This window comes from Triturus cristatus, chromosome 2_2, assembly GCF_964204655.1.
Source record: "Triturus cristatus chromosome 2_2, aTriCri1.1, whole genome shotgun sequence".
NCBI lineage: Eukaryota > Metazoa > Chordata > Amphibia > Caudata > Salamandridae > Triturus > Triturus cristatus.
Window position 1 is genome coordinate 455,533,895 of NC_140582.1, and position 20,778 is coordinate 455,554,672.

Genomic DNA, 20,778 nt, shown 5'->3' on the forward strand with positions numbered 1-20,778 from the left:
TCTGCACTACAATCTTGTCGTTCACAGGTAGCTGCAGCTTTTCCTGACAACACTGAGGTGAAACCCCATGACGTAATTCCGGGGGATCTCGTTTTAGTGAGGAACTTTGATCGAAAGACTCAGCTGGATCCTAGGTGGAGGTCGCCGCAATTGGTCTTGCTCACCACAAGGACAGCCGTGAAGATCGAAGGCAGAAAAGGCTGGGTACATTCAAGTCATATCAAGAAATTTTATGGACTACCATCAGATGTAAAAACTACACCTCGCGTGTCTTCACCCATTGACTCAAAACTTCCTTTGGTTGACTCAAGTAGTCACGAACATTATAAACCAAAACTCAGATCTAATCAGTCGGGCAATTTGATTGTTTAAGTCCTCTCCAAGGTGAAGCGGTTGAATTTGTCTCTGACATGTATCCCTTAGATCTGAATAGAGGAAAAACCCGAAAAATGTTGAAACGACATGCATACTGTAAATCACTGCGTAGTCATTGCACAGTGACGTTATTAATTTTGTTTTTCTTAAGTCTTTTAATAATTATTGCAAGTATATTGTTGCACATATATTATCCTATTTCTAGACATGTTTATAATATTACTGCTGAACATTCTTTTAGTGAATTACCTCCGCATGAATTGTCTTACAGATTTGCGCTGCGCAATAACACTTTTATTAGTATGTTACATCATTCCCATCAGGTTAGCAATGCTACAAATTGTTGGATATGTGGCCGACTCCCTCCCTATCAGAATTATAAAGGAATTCTACCTCTTTTTCCATACCCGTTCACACACAACGGCTCCTGTGGAGCATGGTTTAGTTTAATTAACTCCTTAGATTCAAATTCTGCAGTCTATCAAGACAACTGGGTATGGGGAAATCTGAACTTAGTTTTACTTAAAGTCTGCCACCCCAACAAGGAGGGACTTCCCAAAAGAACAGGAACTGATCTAGAAAATGAAGTATATGGATTAGGTAACTTTACGCTTAATCTTATGATCCTAAATATCGAATCCAAAGCTACTCCAATTTTGCCCGCCATGGCAGTATTTCCAGTAAAAGGTGAATTATGTGTAAGAAAGAATGGTTCCATAAATATGGGCCATAGTAGATGCACCACTGTAATAGAATTCAGTGATCAAGGCAAGTCGACATTTAGAGCTTCCCGCCATTCCTATTTTATATGTGGTCAGACGGCATATGTACGTTTGCCTCTAGATTGGGATGGTACCTGCTACATTGGATTCCTTTTGCCACCTGTTTTTCTAGCTCCTCCTGATTATCACAGAAATACTCATTTAGTACACAATAGAGAAAGGAGAGATCTCCCAATAGTCGATTACACTGAAACAGCATGGGAAAAATACACAGATTTCAATAAAGGCCTCTTTCCCTATATAGGTACCGTTACTAATAGTAAGCTGATACGTAGATTAACTAGAACCCTTGAAGCAGTAGTGAACGAAACTATTTCCGCCTTAGGCAATTTAACAGAAGAGCAGTCTGCTATGCGGATTGTTGTGCTTCAAAATCGTCTTGTCCTTGACGTCATCCTGGCCGATAGGGGCGGAGCTTGTAGGGTCATCGGATCAAGCTGTTGCATTTTCATACCAGAAAATTCGCCATCTGTATATAAAGCTATAACCCGCCTTCATAAGATTGCGAGCCAGATACACCAGAATCCAGGCACCTGGACTTGGTCCGGTTGGTTTTGGAGCGTGTTATCAGCCTGGGGATGGAGAGTTCTATCCTTCCTAGGTATTGGCCTTCTCATACTATTCAGTTGCTGCTTATGCCTGCAATGTGGACCAGCGATTTGTGGTCTGTGTGCCACATCGTGTATTCCACATCGTTCAAGATCCCGGAAGAAGAAAGAAGAACAAATGATGCTATATGAACAGATCAATGGATTAATGAAGATTGATATCTCTTGACGGGCAAGTAGGGGACAAGGAGGGAATGTGGAAATATGGATTTTTCTGGTCAGTTATGTCCCCTATCTTGGACCCCAACGGTTCTATGTGCATGTTACAAGTACATGTATGTTCCCCCAGTTCTAGTTATGAAGACGCAAATACATGTGCGTCCATCGTTAACATGTCCTCTTTCAGATCCGCCATGAATGGGCCGGATATTCCATTCCTAAGTACGAAAGGCCACCGCCTTTATATGGTTCACTTATGCCATTTTACAGTTCAGACGAGTAGGCCCTGATTCTGTCATCAAGCTTTTCTTGCTTTCTATCTCTGGAGCTCCAGTCCGAGCCTGCATCTGTGACCATGAACTTTGTCTCATCCTCTGCGCGGCTCACGATGCCTGACATCAGCTTGCTGCCTGCCAAGAACTGTATTTCACCTTCGAAATTATCTGCTCCGCTCCCTATCCAATGCATTCCTGTCTAGTAGTTTAAGTAAACATTCTGCCAGCTACCGAGCAAAGGCCCGGCTTCTCTGTCTTTATGCAAGTAATTCATAGCCCTGTTACTATGGAAGATTCCTGCCCTCGCATCTAGTGTAGACACTTAGACGCTTGTACACGCACTAACAGTCAGTATAGTCAGTATAGAATAAGATTCTACTCCAAGAAGGCCTCTCTTTTGGATAACATAGTTCTTTAAACATAGGATGTTAGATATGATTTGGGATTAGGTTGACTTGACCCTCCAGACATCTGTCGCCACATGTAGAGCTAAATGTCAAGTCCCCTTCACCCCCTAGCTGCACGTCAATCACACGTCATGCTGCTGCGCGCGCATTTCTGCCAAGTATTTCTGCTGACATTGCGAAATTCTTTCATGGGACCACCCCATTATGACATCATGCCTGATGACGTTCCTTTGTTACGCCCAATCACGCCCATTTTCAGCTACGCATGTAAAATGTTATCTTTGCTATCAATTGTTACGCCTCTCGCATTTGCTTCACTGTAATGCCTATTGTATAAAAGTGATTAATTATCAATAATGTATGTACTTCACTTCCTGAACCTCCGTGGTGATGGAACCTGGAGGCCACGATTCCGAATCGTCCATTGGAATAAAGCCAATTCCGAACCTCTGATACCACGGATTCTGCCTCTTATTTATTGAGCTATTTTTATTATGTTCTGTATCAAATTAAGTCCCGGTAATTAAATTATTTACCACAGATCTTTCCTGAGCCTTTAGGGATGCTGTACGATTTCTTTATGATTTTGCTGCTAATTTGAGACAGGTTATTCCAGATTTTGCCTATTATTTTATACTTTTTCTTTACAGACAGCCTTCATGGAAATTGATATCCATGTAATTTGATGAGATAGTTCCTGCATTTGCATATTTCATTTTTTTTCTGATGTATATAGGGATCCCAGTCAGTCATTTTATTGCAATGAAAAAGCACATTACAGCAATGACAGCAACCATCAGCACATACAGCATTACGATACAGCAATGACAAAGGGAGTTTGCAAGTATTGTCTAATGTCCCAGGTATTAACCCCCGCCTTCTATCCTTCTTGGCGAGGCCATCTTCCTCGCTCCTATTACTCCACATCATTCGGGTCAAGTCTCCCAACAGTTGTACATAGCATCCCCCTCTTCTCATTCCATCGTCCCCACACCCTCGTCCATTTATGCAGACACCCCATCATAGACCACCTTCTCCGCTTGCATACACCAATCCATGTCAGATTTTCACTCCCGCAGTGTCGGGCGGAGGCTGCTCTACATAATCTTGCTATGTTTCGCTTGGCTACAGCTAAGCCAAGGGTGACCCACAGTTTATCAGCAGCTGAGAGATCAGGTGCCTCCCGTACATTTAATAAACACCATTTTGGTGAAATCTCCATGCCTCCCCCTCATGTGTGCATCATAAATGTTACCACCGCACTCCAATAGGGCTGGAGTACTGGGCACTCCCACAACAAATTTTTAAATTTTTTGTATTTGACTCTAACTTTTAATACACCTACATGTGTCTAAATTCTTATCACAAACTCCTTTTTTCAGTCCGTCCTTTCTTATTGAGTGTATTTTGAAATGCTGTTTGAATCCTGTCTCTGGAGACACATTACCTCATAGACTTTGAGGTTAACTCCATCCCCGATCCACCCAACATTGGGAGTACCACCATCAAGCAGATTGTCTAGGGGTGCAGCGCAACCACACAGCTTGGTCGAGCTGGGTTCTTATGCCACATTCAGCTCATGCTTATTTGCCTGGTGGTACAGGGATCTCATGAATGCCCTAGCAAGCTCTCATAAGCAGGTGCAGCCACAGAGAGCACCCAACTGTGGGGGATTCCTGCCTGCTTTTAAAAACTAAGCTGGGTCAGCTTCCAGATTAAAGAGGGAGCCGTGGTTTCAAACTGCAGCTCTGCCTTTCCCTGATGCAATCTTCCTAGTGCAAGCATGAACTGTCAGAGTTGGTTGTATGGCAGAACCAAGCATGTGATTATTTAGCATGACTTCACAGTGCACTCTTTTCCACCACCGCATCTTTACCAAGCATGTCTTTACAACAAATTTTGTTGTAAAGGTATGATTGGTAAAGGGATATCTGTGGTAAAGGTTACACCCCAGCCCCCGCCCTGAGCCCTAATACTGGCCCCCAGCCCTAAAAACGACCCGACCCCAGTCCTAAAAGAAATGCAGCCACCCGCCCTGTGCCTGAAATCGGCCCCAGAGCAAAAAAATACCCCAGTCTGAAAAACAGCCCAGTGCCCAGCCCCCCGCCCTGAGCCCTAATACCGGCCCCCAGCCCTGAAAACTATGCTGACCTCCACCCTACACCTCGCCCCATCCCTAAAAACTATCCAGCCCTAAAAACCCCACGCTCAAAACTCTCCAACACCTCCCACCCCCGCCCACTCACTCCAAATCTAGAGCCCTGACTGCCTTTACCACGCATATGCCTTTTACCGCCTTTACAATGGAAATCGTTGTAAAGGCATGTGTGGTAAAGGACTATGTGTGGTAAAGGCATATGCGTGGCAAAGGCAAGCATAACACTTACGTTGTAATGGCACGCGTAGTTTAGACCGCGTTGTTAATGCCGTTTCCCATCAGAGTTCCCACCTGCACTGAGGACAACATTTTATTCCTGTAATCAAGCACACTGTCGAGGTTATCTGTGGTGCATACCAGAACAATGTGCCTAATAATTAGGCACAAGGTGTATTGCTTTCCCTGTGCCCAAACATATTCTTGTGGAGTGTCTACAATGCAGACAAATATGTAGGCTTGATTATTACAGAAATGTGCTTTTATTTATTTTACCATTTTTCTACAGAACCAACTGCCCTGCCAAACTTGCAGTTGCCCTGCTATATTTAAGGTCTGGAGAAGAGCTTCTTTTCTAATGGTACAGCATCAGCTGGCTTTGCTGTGGAACACCCCTAACCCGAGGGCCCGCCAGCTCGACGGACATCTGGCCATAGTGACATTCGTCCATTTTATGTGGGCGGGGCAACCATCACAGATTTTTCTTCCTCAGGTCAACCATGTGAGGCATGGAAGTCGCAGGCCAGCAGGAAAATCACTCAATGGCCAAAAGTAAAGAGAAAATAAAACACTCCACGTTGGGATCATTGATTTATTTTGTTTTTCAAGAATAAACTCTCACTTTGGTAGCCGCGGTCCGTGCAGGTAACAGCGGCTGGGGGGAGGGGGGATTTTGAGGGACGATGCAGAAGGAAAATTAATTTTAATTTAATTTTCCCTCGGCATTGTCCCTCGAAATTCCCCTTTCTGCGGCCCCACCGCCCACCGCTGTTACCTGCACGGACAGCGGCTACACTTTGGGAGTTTATTCTTGCAAAACAAAACCTTTTTGCTGAAGGGCACATCAGTCATAGCGGCAGTTCAGCAAACCTAAATTTCACTTACCTCTGCACAACAACCATCTTTCCTTCGTCGTCTCTCCTCCGCTTCTTTTCCAGGAAGCAGGAATCACACAGGCTCCCCTAAGCCAATCACAACATCGTGATTGGTCTGAGCTGCCTGGTTTGCCGCTAAGACAGGGAGTGGGAGCCTGTGAATGTTTCCACCCAGGTTGTGCAATAAAGCCGGGTAGACAACATGCTAAATGTGCATGACTGTTTGGCCGGCCTAAGACGGCCGGCCAAACAGTCAAGTGCTCTTAAGTGCACCAACCACTCCTTCCCTGCTGGCTGTGACAACAGCCAAGCCCTGCCCCAAAACTGGCTTCAGCATGGAAAAATCAAATATTATAACATCAGGTTATTATCATTTTATTTTTCCTTTTTTGTACTGCAGATGATCATAGGACATGGACCTCGCTGACCTGGAGGGATAGTTGTCCAGCGTACTCGAAGTCAGATACACTGGCCACTAAAGGACAAAGTGGTGTGGTTCTCAAAGTTGCCCTTAACCTCACATCTCTGGATAAATCAAGGCAATATGTGGTATTCTAAAGGCTATGTCATTTGTGTAGAACAGTGCAGTTGGGGAATTTGGTGCCAGGTAGTACCTGTACAACCTTGGTTCTAATATACATAAACAAACATGTTTTACTCCTAAACCATGCTGGAGTAGACAGAAGATTATTGAGTTGACTTAGTGTAACTGATGTCTTTGTATTTGTACCCATGCTCGGTAACTCTAACAAGAGCAAAATAAAGAAATAGGAAGGCACGTAAGCATAGAATGTATTTCAAGCTTATTTAGAATTTACAGTGGTAAATGAGCAATAGATTGAGAACTCCAGTATTGGTGGTATTCCAGACATGGAAGCAATCACTGAAACGTATATGATGGTCGGGTAGGCTCACCGGGGAAACCCCACTATGGACAGGTCACCTGCTACCGCAGATGACTACCTTACAAGGCTTTCAAAACTGGGATGACATAGTAATGTTAACACTAGGGGCAGTTATGCACGGGATGACACTCAAATCATTTCAAGATTTTCAAATTGTATTTCATATGCCACATACACAATTCTACAAGTACCTGCAGTTTCGACACGCATTAAAGATTTGCCAATACTCCCCGAATTCAATCCATTCGAAGGCAAACTGTTTATGGTGCATAGGGAGATCACAAGGTTACGAAAACATATCGAACACTCATCACTAACAAACATAACACCCTGACAGCCGTAAGAGAGGCATGGCATGCTGACCTTGGCCCGCTTGATGGGGACGATTGGAATGAGGCCCTGGAGTCCCCCCGTGGTGAAGCCATTTCATCCCATTTGCGACCTATTCAATTTAAATATCTAAATTGAATATATTTTACACAGTACAAACTGTGGAGGTTGGGCCTGGTGTCCTCCCCCACCTGCTTCCGGCACAATGCCATAGAGGGGTGCTTCCTGCACAGTGTGGTTGTGCAGTGCAGTGACCAGGTTTTGGCAGAAATAACTTGCATGCCTTTCTGAGGTCCTGGGCTGGGAGCTTCCTTCCTTCCCCAAGCTAGTGCTCCTACACATAGCAGATGAAATTGTGGGCAATAAATATAAATGTCACCTGTTAATCCTGGGCCTTACAATCTCAAAGAGGTACATAGCTCGGCTGTGGAGGGCAACTGCCCCTCCGTTGCTGGGGGTGTGGAAGCCGGGTCTCGATTTCTGTATGGGCTTGGAACGCCCAGTGTTTATCGCCAGAGGATGCCCACAAAAAGATGTTAAAATATGGCAGTGGTGGGCAGATTACCGGGCAGCTACCCCCCCCCTTCCCCTGACCACACAAGGCATGCTCTAAATGAGGCACTGACACCGACCATAGGGTACATTCTATAAACAAGAAGGTGCTTGGGTGCCAGCGGGAGCTTGCAAAGTGGTATAACGGGGCTATGACATGTGATGGGGTTCTTCTTGTGTACTTTTGCATACTTGTAAATGTTTCTGATAATTACTAGATGCCATGTCTGTGTATCACATTATTATACTCCTGTATATGGGCCCTTGGCTTTCAAAATGCTAATAAAATATGTTATTTAAAAAAATATATATATAACTGAAGGGAGCTACTTAAAAAGTGAGTCAGTCTGGCATAAGCTGCAAGCCTCTTGTATTTAAAAAAGAAAGAAAGAGAAAAAGAGAGAGAAAAAAGAAAGTAAGAAAGAAAGAAGAGAAAGAAAAAAAGGAAAATAGAAAGAAGGAGAAGGTTAGCAAAAGAAAGTAAGAAGAAAGAAAGAAAGCAAAAGAATGAAAGAAAGTGAAAGAAAGAAAGAAAGAAAGAAAGAAAGAAAGAAAGAAAGAAAGAAAGAAAGAATCAAGAAAGAAGGAAGGAAAGCAAAAGAAATAAAATAGGATAGTAATAGAAAGAAAGCAAGAGGGAAAGAAAGAAAAAAGAGAAATAAGGAAAGAGAAAGAAAGAAAGAGACAGACGAAGAGCAAAAGAAAGAAGGATAGTGAGAGAGAGAAAGTAGGAAAGCAAAAGTAAGAGAGAGAAGGAAAGAAAATTAAAGAAAGAAAGCTAAGGGAAGAAAGAAAAAGGAAAAGTGAAAGGAAGAAAGAAGGTAAAAAATGGAAAACGAAATAAAGGGAAAGAAAAAAGCAAAAGAAAGAAAGGAAAGCAAAAGAAGGAAGGAGAAGGAAAGAATGAGGGCAAGAGAGAAGGAAAGAGAAAAAAAGAAAGAAACCAAGATACCAAGAAAGAAAGAAAAGGAAACAAAGATAGAAGGAAAAAAAGGTAAGAATTGAAGGAATAATGGAAGAAGGCAAGAATGGAAGAAATAGTAAAAGAAAGAAAGAGTAAAAAAATTAAGAAAAGGAAGAAAGAAAGAGAAAGAAATAATGAGAGAGAAAGAGAAAAGGAAAGAGAAAAAACTGAAAGAAGGAAGGAAGGAAGGATGGAAAGAAAGAGAGAGAGAAATATAAAAGTAAAAAAAGGATAACTTAATACCGAACTGTTTCAAATTGACACAAGCTTGCATGCTGTGAAATAGCAGGAATCAAAAAGCAAAACGTTCCAAAAGGAATTTACAATAGCATTAGCAGGAGTTGGTATCAGATAAAGACTGAATGTGCATCAGAAGGGTCCTGTTATTACATCAGTCTCTAAACACAAAGGCAAAACTAAAGTAATTATAAAGTAAAAACAGAAATACTGGGACTGAAGGGAACTACCTTGTGTGTGCAGATATGTTCCTTGTGAGAGAGCAAAATGCAGGCACTCAAAGTAAAGTTAACCAGTGGCTTAAGTAAACTGACCCACTGGCCCATGCGATATGCTGTAGTGCGCAGAAGCATAATGTGACTGACACAACAAAAGACCAATGGATGAAGAAAGGTGGGTGGAAGCCCCTCTAGGTAAGTATATTATACATATTTTAGTAAATCAAAAGGATTCACGATTATAGTTTGCTTAAATATGCACTTTTTCTATATATATTTTTTAAACACATTTCCCTTGCACCATCTAAACCTTGGATCTGTGTGGGGCACCTAACGATGCTCATTGCACCACGTACATTTATATGAAGTAGGGGTGAATTTAGAGGTGATATGAGTGTAGGGAAGCCCTTTTCAATGTTTGTGAATTCCCTGAAAGCTATGGCTTTGTAGGTGTGCAGCACATTGGCAACATATGTCAATCAATCAATCAATCAAACATTTGTAAAGCGCACTACATACCCGCGAGGGTCTCAAGGCACTGGTTGGGGGGTGCTGCTACTGATCGAACAGCCAGGTCTTGAGTGTTCTCCTGAAGGTCAGCAGGTCTTGGGTCTGTCGTAGGCTCAGTGGTAGGGTGTTCCATGTTTTGGCGGCGATGTGGGAGAAGGATCACCCGCCGGTGGTAGTTCTTCGGATGCGCGGAACGGTGGCTAGTAATAGTTTGGCAGAGCGGAGCTGGCGGTTGGGGATGTAGAAGGAGAGACGGCTGTTGAGGTAGGCAGGGCCGGTCTTGTGGAGTGCCTTGTGTGCGTGGATTAGGAGCTTGAAGGATATCCTCTTGTTGACGGGGAGCCAGTGCAGGTTTCTCAGGTGGGGGTGATGTGGCTCTGGCGTGGTACGTCGAGGATCAGTCGTGCTGAGGCGTTTTGGATGCGTTGTAGTTGTTTGATGAGCTTGGTCGGGGCTCCCGCGTAGAGGGCGTGTCCGTAGTCAAGTCTGCTGCTGACGAGGGCCTGGGTGACTGTCTTTCTTGTATCTGTTGGGATCCATTTGTAAATTTAGCAGAGCATGCGGAGGGTGTTGAAGCAGGAGGAGGAGACGGCGTTGACTTGCTTGTTCATTGAGACGTCGAGTCTAGGATGATTCCCATGTTGCGTGCGTGGTCTGTGGATGTTGGGGCTGTCCCCAGTGCCGTCGGCCACCAGAAGTCGTCCCAGGCTGCAGGGTTGGAGCCGAGGATGAGGACCTCCGTCTTGTCCGAGTTCAGCTTCAGGCGGCTGGCCATCATCCAGTCGCCGACTGCCTTCATTCCTTCGTGGAGGTTGGCTTTGACGGTGTCGTCGGCGTAGGAGATTATGTTGAGGTCATGCTGTCGGGCGACGAGTGCAAGCGGGGTCATGTAGATGTTGAACAGTGTCGGGCTGAGGGAGGAGCCCTGGGGTACGCCACAGATGATCTCGGAGGCTTCGGATCGGAATGGGGGGAGGCCGTCTCTCTGGGTTCTGCTCTGAGAGGAAGGATGTGGTCCATTCCAGAGCCTTGTCTCGGATCCCTGCGGCATGGAGGCGTGCGCGTAGTGTGCGGTGGCAGATGGTGTCGAAGGTGGCGGAGAGGTCTAGGAGGATGAGTGCTGCGGTCTCACCGTTGTCCAGCGGGGTCCTGATGTCATCGGTGGCAGCGATGAGGGCGATCTCGGTGCTGTGGTTGCTGCGGAACCCTGACTGAGAAGGGTCCAGGATTCTGTTTTCTTCGAGGTATCGGGTTAGCTGTCTGTTGACGATCTTCTTGATGACGTCCACGTCATCATCCCAGGGGGAACACTGATTTTCCCTCCCCCAACCCAATGTATAACTGCAAAAAGCTGATGAGTTCTCTGCAGTGACACCTGCCTTGTGTGTCTCAAAATAGATACTTACAGTGTAAGCACATATGACGAATTTTGCTATTCTTCATTTCGCAAAACTCTGAAAAAACTGAAGTATCCTTCCAACAGTACTCTTCATGCTAAATAGTGCAATATTTTGCACATGGTGTCATGCACAAAACGTACCTGTCACACACATGCTCCATCGCTGAGGGCTCTGACCAACACTGTTCATAGGAAGAGCAACGTGCATTCACCACTGACGCATTGACTTTAGGTTTGGCTTCAATTTTGAGGCCTGAGTAAAATATTTAAATGACCTATTACAGTGTTCAAACAAAAGAAAAATGATTGCTTTCTCTATATGATGCAACTATGAGCTAAAGAATTTAATGCGTGATGAATTAAAGTACTTTGTAAATAGTCCCTAATGCAAATGCGAGCACTCCAAAGGAGGTGGAATGATATACTGAATAGTCAATTGCGTCAGAGAGACATACTCCTCTAGGCGGAGCCAAATCCCACTCTATGTATATTTTAAAAGATTGGTAACAATTAGACTTTTACACGTAAAACTAGAAGGACAAATGTAAATGTAATAATGACTATCTGCATCATTCCATGCCGTCCATTTTTCGTCAAATAGTTCATTTACATGAATGGGTCATTGACATTCAGTGCAAACATCTAACAGGTGTCAGGTCAGCACAACACGGTCTTTTATGATCAGTAAGCAAAGCGCCTTTTGGACCCGTCTATAAGATAACTGTCATACTATGTTGTACTACTGCCATTGCTCCTATAGGACACTCAGGTACACAATGTGACACACCAGATGAATCATATGACATACATAAAATATGCCCCAGGATTTTTATGTAACTGGTTTTGCTCACAACACCAGTTTTTACCCAAAAACTGGGCACGTAAACTTCCATAACAATATCAGAGAGATTACTATTTTGGAACCTGACATAGCCCAGATAAGTCACAAACCATGGTACTTCACAGCTCATAACAGATCTTAGCACTAAGAGACATGCACATACTCCCAACATAACACATTAGACAGAACATTTTACATACATCCTGCCAAACACAACAATACATACAATTGACTGGACCTTTGCTCACAACAGTTCTTGCACCATTATATATTACACACCATCATATTAGACAGAACCTCTAACATACATACATACAGCAAGGACCAGATAGTTCTTATGTTGTCTATCACGGTGTCCAACACCACGCAACACCAAAAACCTGCACACGCACAAATATCTTCATCCAATGAGCAACGGCATCACTTCTGTCCTCACAGATGTGCAAGCAACTAGGAAAGCCTTTGAGCTACACCATGACAACCAAAAGTATGGACCCAAAACTCAATGAACAAGACACACGTTTCTAATTGAGAATAGGAGCAAAACACAAAACCCACAACACAGAATCAAAAGCTGAAATAGATCCCAAACTGCAATGGTTGATGTTGATGGTTCTACAAGTCCATACCAATGCCAGAATATGAGCTATAAAAATGTGCTCTCAAAATGTGTCTGAATTTACATTTATGTGCCATTAGCACAGTATACTCTATTTTCTTTTCTTTGTGAATCGGAACATCAAACATTGAGAAGTGTGTGGGAATTGAAGAGTACTGGCATTGTCATCACATACGGAAACAAAGAAAGCAAATTCTATGCGAGGCAGTAGGGTGTGAAAATAAACAGGAGCCTTTGTTGGAAGTTTATGAAGGGCAGGGACAGAGTCACACTGTGTCCATGGACATACTTACCAATTTTCCCATTTTTAGGGATCTCCTCTTCTCTTTAACTACCAATATAGCTACTTCACGCCTTTCACCTCACTTTACCATTTTACATTATTGTATTGTATTGTATTGTAATTGCATTTATATAGCGCTTACTACCCCTGACAAAGCGCTTTTTCGGCGAGTACCACGCTACTCTGGGACAAATAAAGGATTAGTGTTGAATTAGTATAGTGAAACATGCATGACCATTTTAAGTGGTGGATAGGTTAGTCAGTTATTTGGATTTGGAATGATAGCAGAAGGATAGAGGAGGAAAAATGTTTGTATTTATATAGCGCTTGTTACCCCTGATGGGGTGTTGATGCACTCTATTCAGGAAGCCCATAAAGGATTAGTGGTGAATTAATATGGTGAAATATGAAAGTAATTTCATTGGTGGATATTAGTCAGTTATTTGGAGTGAGAAGGATAGCGGAGGGATACAAGGGGAAGAAAGGTTTGCATTCATATAGCACTTGTTACCCTTATCACTCACCCCAGATACATTTTTCTCTGTCTCTCCATTACCTCTGTTATGCCCTCACCCTCAAACCTTAGGGTCTTCTTATGTCACTCACGTTGCACTTTGAAGCAGCCTCAGAATTTTGTTACAATAATTCTAACAATCAAAATGTCAGACTGTCTTGTTCTCTTACATATTGCCCTTCCTTTGTTCTTGTTGACTCAGTCACTCTCATGACACTGCTGTTTTGCTCCTACCGCTCAGATTTTTGAGTCAGCATGAGGCAGCATCAGAAATGCACAAGTAACCAAATTGACACATGTGTGGTGTGTGTGCGCATGCATGTATGTGTGTGTGTGTGTACATTTTTATATAGTGTGAACTACATCCACTAGGGTAGGACAGAGCTGTGCGGTTATCAAAATGAAATATGAAAGTGAATTTGGAATGTCTAAGCATAGCAAGCATTGGCATAGCCAATAGGTCTCGCCTTTGGTAACTTATAAGTGTTTAGTTATCCAGCACAATATCCTTGGTGCAACAACATCAAGTGTTGCATGGCTAAACACTTATAAGGTCCCAAAGGAGAGACCTATTGGCTATGCCAATGCTTGTTTTGAGTGAGTGGCTCGTGCGTATGCCACTGTGAGGTTTGAGGAAAGAGGCCTGGGAGGAATTGCTTGATCCCGCTACTTTGAATAACAGCACTAAATTTTGGGGTCTGGTAAAGAAACCTTTTTTGACTGGGGACTCGGGAGATGGACTGGCTTGTTGTATAACAAAGGAGGAATGGGAGAGTCATTTTAAAAGTTTATATTATTCAGAGGCAGATGCAACTATGGTTGCTGTCCCCTCTGATAGGGAAAGTACTGCCATCATTTTTTATATAAATGAGGTTCTGGTTGCTATAAAGGGTCTTACTGCTAACAAAGCCCCTGGCCCTGATGGAATACCACCTGATCTTTATAAATCTGATCCGGACTTTTGGGCTCCCATTCTGACTGCTGTTTTTAATGCAGCAGCCTCATTGGGTTGCCCGGAGACTTGGGGTCTCTCAACAATAGTTCCGGTCTTTAAGAAAGGAGACAGGGGTAGTGCTTTGTGTTATCGCCCAATCTCGTTAATTGATTCAATGGTGAAGATAATGGGGAGAGTTATACTCCAACGTCTAACAAGCTGGACGAACGAAAACAATATTTTGTCGACCTCTCAATATGGTTTTTGTGAAGGGCGTTCAACTATAACTCAATGTCTTAATTTGTTTCTTATATTGAATAAATATACTGTTGTGTATAAAGGAACAATTCACCTTGCCTTCATGGATCTGTCCTCTGCCTTCGACTGTGTCAACAGGGGGAGGCTGTGGCAGACCATGAAGGATAAGGGTATTGATAAGGGGATTGTGGAGTTCCTTGCGGACCTGCACAACGACACAAGAGCTAACGTGAGGTTTTCATCGACCGGGGAAACTACAGGAAGTTTTAGTATCAATAAAGGAGTACGTCAGGGGTGTATTTTGGCCCCTTTTCTTTTTAACTTTTATATAAATGACCTTGAGGCTGTCTTACAAGAGGTAAAATCAGACTGCCCTAGAGTTGGTCTGAGGGGTATCCCTCTACTTTTATATGCTGACGATGCGGTCTTAATTTCCAGAACAGAAGTTGGTCTCCAGGCACTATTGAATGTTTTTAATAATTTCATGTGTGATAGGGACCTTAAGGTCAACAATTCAAAATCCTATATTATGCATGTTGGCTGACAACCGAAGAAGAAGTTCAATTTTAAATTGAATGATGTCTCGATCCCTACCACTCAAACATTCACCTATTTAGGTATCTTATTTGATACCAAACTTAATTGGGCTCCTCACTTGGCCAAGAAAAAGGGGGAAATGACTAGAGTCAATGCCTCCATCTTCAATACTGCGTCTAAACTGGGGAATAAACCAAATGTGGCTATGATGAAATGATACAACTCTAAATCCATAGCCACTGCTGTTTACGGTAGTGAGATATGGGGCTACATAAATGACGAACAATTACAAATAGTTGAAAATAAATTTCTAAAACGCCTGTTATGTGTCCCATGTAGTACCTCGAACTTAATTGCACATGAAGAACTTGGCTGCCAGTATTTATCCGACATTGTCAGTTTAAAACCTCTGTTATGCTGGATAAAACTATGGTTAAGTGATGAAATCCCTTTAACACATTTGATAGTGGAAGACCTTACATCACTTGATCATGCCATGTGTGTACCTTGGCTTAAATACCTGAAGTCCCAATTTTTGAAACTTGGTTGCCTGAACTTGTTTGATAAACGGAGAGATATAGTCAAGGGTGATGTAGCAGCAATTAAAAAAGTTTTCTCTATGAAATGTATTGCCCTAAGAGATGAAGTTGAGCTCTTAAAACCTAATGTTAGAAAGTATATTATGCTGAGTACTTGCAATTCTATGGAAAAGTATCTAACATGCCCCTTCACCTCACATGAGAAATTTTTGCTGACCCGATTCAGGTTTAACATTTTCCATCTTCTCTTATTTAGACCCACGGCAGATATTTTTAAGAAACCTGTAGCTCCCTGTGGCTGCGACGGGAAGTCTCCACAGGATATGCTACATTTTATGTTTTTATGTACATTTTATGAATATCCCCGTAGGAGATACCTTGTTACCCTTTTAAAGAAATTAAATTTTAAACAAATTAGACCTGCCTTTATGTACTTACAGCTGCTGCACCCGGATAGTGTCCTCCAGGTGTTAGAATTTTTAAAATTGACACTAAGATTTAGAAAATGTTTAGATGAGTAAATGTAACTTCCTCTGAACTACTAGTCGCCCATTGCACTAATGCACTTTTTTTCCTGTACTGTTTTGCCTTTGCACTCTTTTATGGAATTTATGTATTGTATGTCTGTGTGATCGATTTTGTCATTACTGTGATGTTTTTTAATATGAACTGTTTATTGATGTGTACTTTTATGGATTGAAAAATATCTGAAATAAAGTCATTATCTATCTAGTGTGAACTACATCCACTAGAGTAGGACAGAGCTGTGCGGTTATCAAAATGAAATATGAAAGTGAAATTGGAATGTCTAAGCATAGCAAGCATTGGCATAGCCAATAGGTCTCGCCTTTGGTAACTTATAAGTGTTTAGTTATCCAGCACAATATCCTTGGTGCAACAACATCAAGTGTTGCATGGCTAAACACTTATAAGGTCCCAAAGGAGAGACCTATTGGCTATGCCAATGCTTGTTTTGAGTGAGTGGCTCGTGCGTATGCCACTGTGAGGTAGAGATGCTGCGAGTGCTTTTACAGGAGCCCCTGTGACATTGCTCCTCTTCAAAATGTATCTTGGGTCTGGTGTAATACTTCTAGCCCCTATTCCTGTATTCTCACACCCAATGCATCCTTAAATGTCCCATGTACAGCATGGGTTGACACTCCTATTACCCCTGCCCTCCAGTGACACTTTACCGGTCACGGGTGGTGGAGGTGGTGGATGTGGTGGTGGTGCTGGATGAGGTGGTGGTTGACATGGTGGACAGGGTGGTGGTCAACGTGGTGGTGGTGGTGGACATGGTGGTGGTGGACATGGTGGTGGTGGACGTGGTGGTGGTGGAGGACGTGGTGGTGGTGGATGTGGTGGTGGTGGTGGACGGGGTGGTGGACGTAGTGGTGGTTGTGGATGTGGTGGTGGATGTGGTGGTGGATGTGGTGGTGGTGGTGGATGTGGTGGTGGTGGTGGATGTGGTGGTGGTGGTGGATGTGGATGTGGATGTGGTGGTCGACATGGTGGTGGTGGACATGGTGGTGGTGAACGTGGTGGTGGTGGATGTGATGGTGGTGAATATGCTGGTGATTGATATGGTGATGGACATGGTGGTGGTGGACGTGGTGGTGGTGGTGGTGGACGTGGTGGTGGATGATGTGATGGTGGTGGATGTGGTGGTGGTGGACGTGGTGGTGGTGGACATGGTGATGGTGGACGTGGTGGTGGTGGTGATGGACATGGCTTTCTCAAGATGGCATGGCGAGACCAATCGAGGATTTAAATGAATCCAAGCAGAAGCTAAACAGATACGAAAAACTGTCATAGCAACAAAAATAAATGCTCCACCTCTTTTCCGACTAACCTTGTCCTGAATCCCCAGTAGTATAGTCGTTGGGGTTAAATCAATATCAGTAGAGAGAACTTTCCCAAGAAAATCCTGTATTTTAGCGAGGAGAGGAATAACTTTTGGGCATGTGGCAAACATGTGGATTGAGTCTGCCCCATACTCTGAACATCTAGGAAACATCGTGCCTTTCCCGGACCCCCATTTTGCAACCCGGCTCGGTGTGATATACAAGAAGAAAGCAGTTTTAAAAAATTGTGCCTGTAACTTAGTTGATAAAAAATCCTCTTGGGCAGATCTTAGCGCACAGTAAAATATGTTATAGGGGATCCCCAGTTTGGAATGCCACTTGCTGGCTATCTTATGAAGATCATCAGGCATTCGACTGTTCAAAGCTGAATAAATTGTTCCTATCCGAGGTAATACAGGGGCGCTTAGCTTGTTAAAAAGATATATCTGCGCAAATCCTATGGCACCCCCGGCCTTTCGGACCAAGAAATCTCTTATAGCGATGTACTTAAAGGTATCTTGGTCCCGTAGATTGAATTGGGTTTTTAAATCTATAAATGACTTCATTCCGTCAATAGTAATCAAATCGCCTAATTTTTTGATTCCCGCATTGTGCCAATCCTGTAAATAACAGCTTCGAAAAATATCCAGCAAGTTGGGATTAAAAAAAATGGGAGATTAATAATTCAGACGACCGAGTATGGACTCCTTACGAATGTTGGAAAACACCTTGAATACACCGCCCAAGGTCTTAAACCTGACGCGTTTGTAGTAGCCGAAGGTCACTTGACGCCAAAGGCATCCGCGCACCTCCTCCCCAAGCAGCAATAAATAGGGAGCCGGAAGCCCTGTATTTGAAATTGAGGAGTATTCATAAAGTAAATCCAGACTATACTGCAAAACTGAGGCCCAATAATATAATCTGATATTAGGGAGTGCCCATCCACCCCTCTCCCTGGGTAGGGAAAGTGCCATAAAGGCTCGTCTAGGCTGAGAATAAGCCCAAATAAATTGCGAGAAGAGTTGTTCAAATCTTAAAAGCATAGACTTATTAAATTCTAAGGGGATGGCCCTAAAAAAGTAAAGTAGCTTCAGGAAATAGGTCATCTTGATGACATTGCATTGTCCCACTATGGTCAAATGCAAGTTGTTAATCTGATTGAGCGCCCTCTTGGTGTCAGCTGCAAGTGGGATTAGATTTTCAGCCACGATCAAATCGGTGTTTGCAGCAACAGTCACTCCCAAGTATTTGGCTGTAGGAACTACCCGGCTATCTACCCAGTTAATTTTATCATTTAAAGTAATCTGGGTTTTATTTTTGTTGAGAGCATACCCCGAGTTTTTGCCAAATTCTTGAGCCTCCTGTTCCAATGCCAAAATAGCGTTTTCGGGATCTGGTGTAGTGATAGCGAGATCATCGGCATAGGCCATAATTTTAGTGTCCCACCCAAATCTACTCACAGGCCTGATTGTATGATTATTTTCTATCTTTTTGATCAGTGGGTCAATGTAGAGAGCAAAGAGCAAAGGGGAGCAAGGACACCCTTGCCGGGTACCCCGTGAAATTGGAAATTGTTCTGTTAATTTACCATTTATTACTACACTGGCTGTAGGTTTAAAATAAAGAGATTGAATTGCTTGAATTAGCTTTGGCCCAAAGCACATCTTCTTCATAATGTCCCATAAAAACTGCCAGGAGACCCGATCGAATGCTTTTTCTGCATCCAAAAAAATTAGCGCCATCGAGACTCCTAGTGTCTGAGCTGCATCGAACAAGGTTATGGCCCTTCGTATATGTTCAGTGGTGCCATTCTTAGGGATAAACCCGTGCTCCCAAATAGACACCAGGGGTTCAATCCTCAAGGAGACTCTTGATGCCAAGATTTTAGAAAACATCTTTGAATCACAGTTTATGAGGGTGATTGGTCTATACGAGCCCATTTCAAGCGGGGACTTATCCTTTTTTGGAAAAATTATAATTTTGGCATTGGACCAGGAGGGGGGAGAGAGCTCCCCTTCGAAGATAGAGGCTATTGATGAGGTGAAAATGTCCTTTATTTGGGGAGCAAAGACCTTATAAAACTCGACCGGAATACCATCGACCCCAGTGGCCTTTCCATCCGGTAGGCCAGCTAGCGCTGTGGCTATGTCCTCCCAAATTGGAGGTTCCTCAAGCTGATGTTGAGCTTCCGAGCTAAGTTGGAATAGAGAGATTTTAACAAGGTATTCAATGGTTTCGATCTCTCTCTGCTCTACTGAATGACTACCCTCCTCAGTGTAAAGAATCTTGTAAAACTCTCTAAAGGCGCCTTGAATTTTAATTGGATCGTTAGTAACTTCACCAGATGGAAGTTGAATCGAAAGAATTTCATTAGCCAAAGCTTGCTGTCTAGGTTTCACCACTAGATGATGGCCAATGAGGTCGCTGCACTCATAGTTTCTCTCCTGAGCCGAAGCCCACTTGGCCGCAACCTTTTCAGCATAAACTGATCCGATTTCAGCCTTAGAGACTGTCACTTCTAGTTGAGCTGTTTCTGTCTCCACCCCAGCTTGAACTGCAAGGATCAATTTCTCTTCAGCCTTTTTAAGTTTTCCTTGGAGATCTAAGACCCGCATCTTTTCTTTTTTGTTTTTTCTAATGGAAAACCTTAGGGTCTCCACATATACCTGCTTTTAGTGCATCCCAGACCATCCTGATTGAGGCTGACCCTTCATTCCATTCAAGGAACTCGGAAATCCATGTCTGCATGTGTGTACGATATCCGTCATCGTATAATAGGTCTCTTTCAAAGCTCCATGCGGGGATTTTTCTACATTTTCCGAGTCCTCGGATGTTCAGGATAAGCGGGTTATGATCTGACATGAAGCGTGGGGCCATATCTATAGAACAGTCTCGAAGCAGAGAGGATGAAACCAAGAAGTAGTCTAGCCTGGCTAAAGAGCAATGCGGAGCAGAGAAATAGGTGTATCCTGGGAGTGCAGATTTTAAATTAGCCCACACGTCACTAAGCCCATGGGTTTGCATTAAGTTTAAAACTGCTTGATGTACTTGAGGCTTCCTACCGAAATATTTCCACTGGTCACTAGCTTTCCAATTACTGGGTAAGTTAATATTAAAATCACCGCAAACGATGATAGGGAGGGGCCATAGGGCAAGCTCACCTGAGATCCAATTAAAAAGCTCTGGGTCATCCGTATTGCCCGCATAAATGGAGCACAGAGTGAAGGAAGAATTAGGTGATAAGCTGCATTCAGCTATAACCCATCTGCCTAAGGGATCGGACTTCACTCGGATAGATTTTAAAGGATATCTATTTTCTACCATAACCCCAACGCCTTTCGTCTTAGCGCCTTGTGTTGTCCCCCCAATCACTCTATATCCCAATGTGTTTAATAGATGTAATTGTGCTCCCTCAATGTGTGTCTCCTGAAGGCTGACA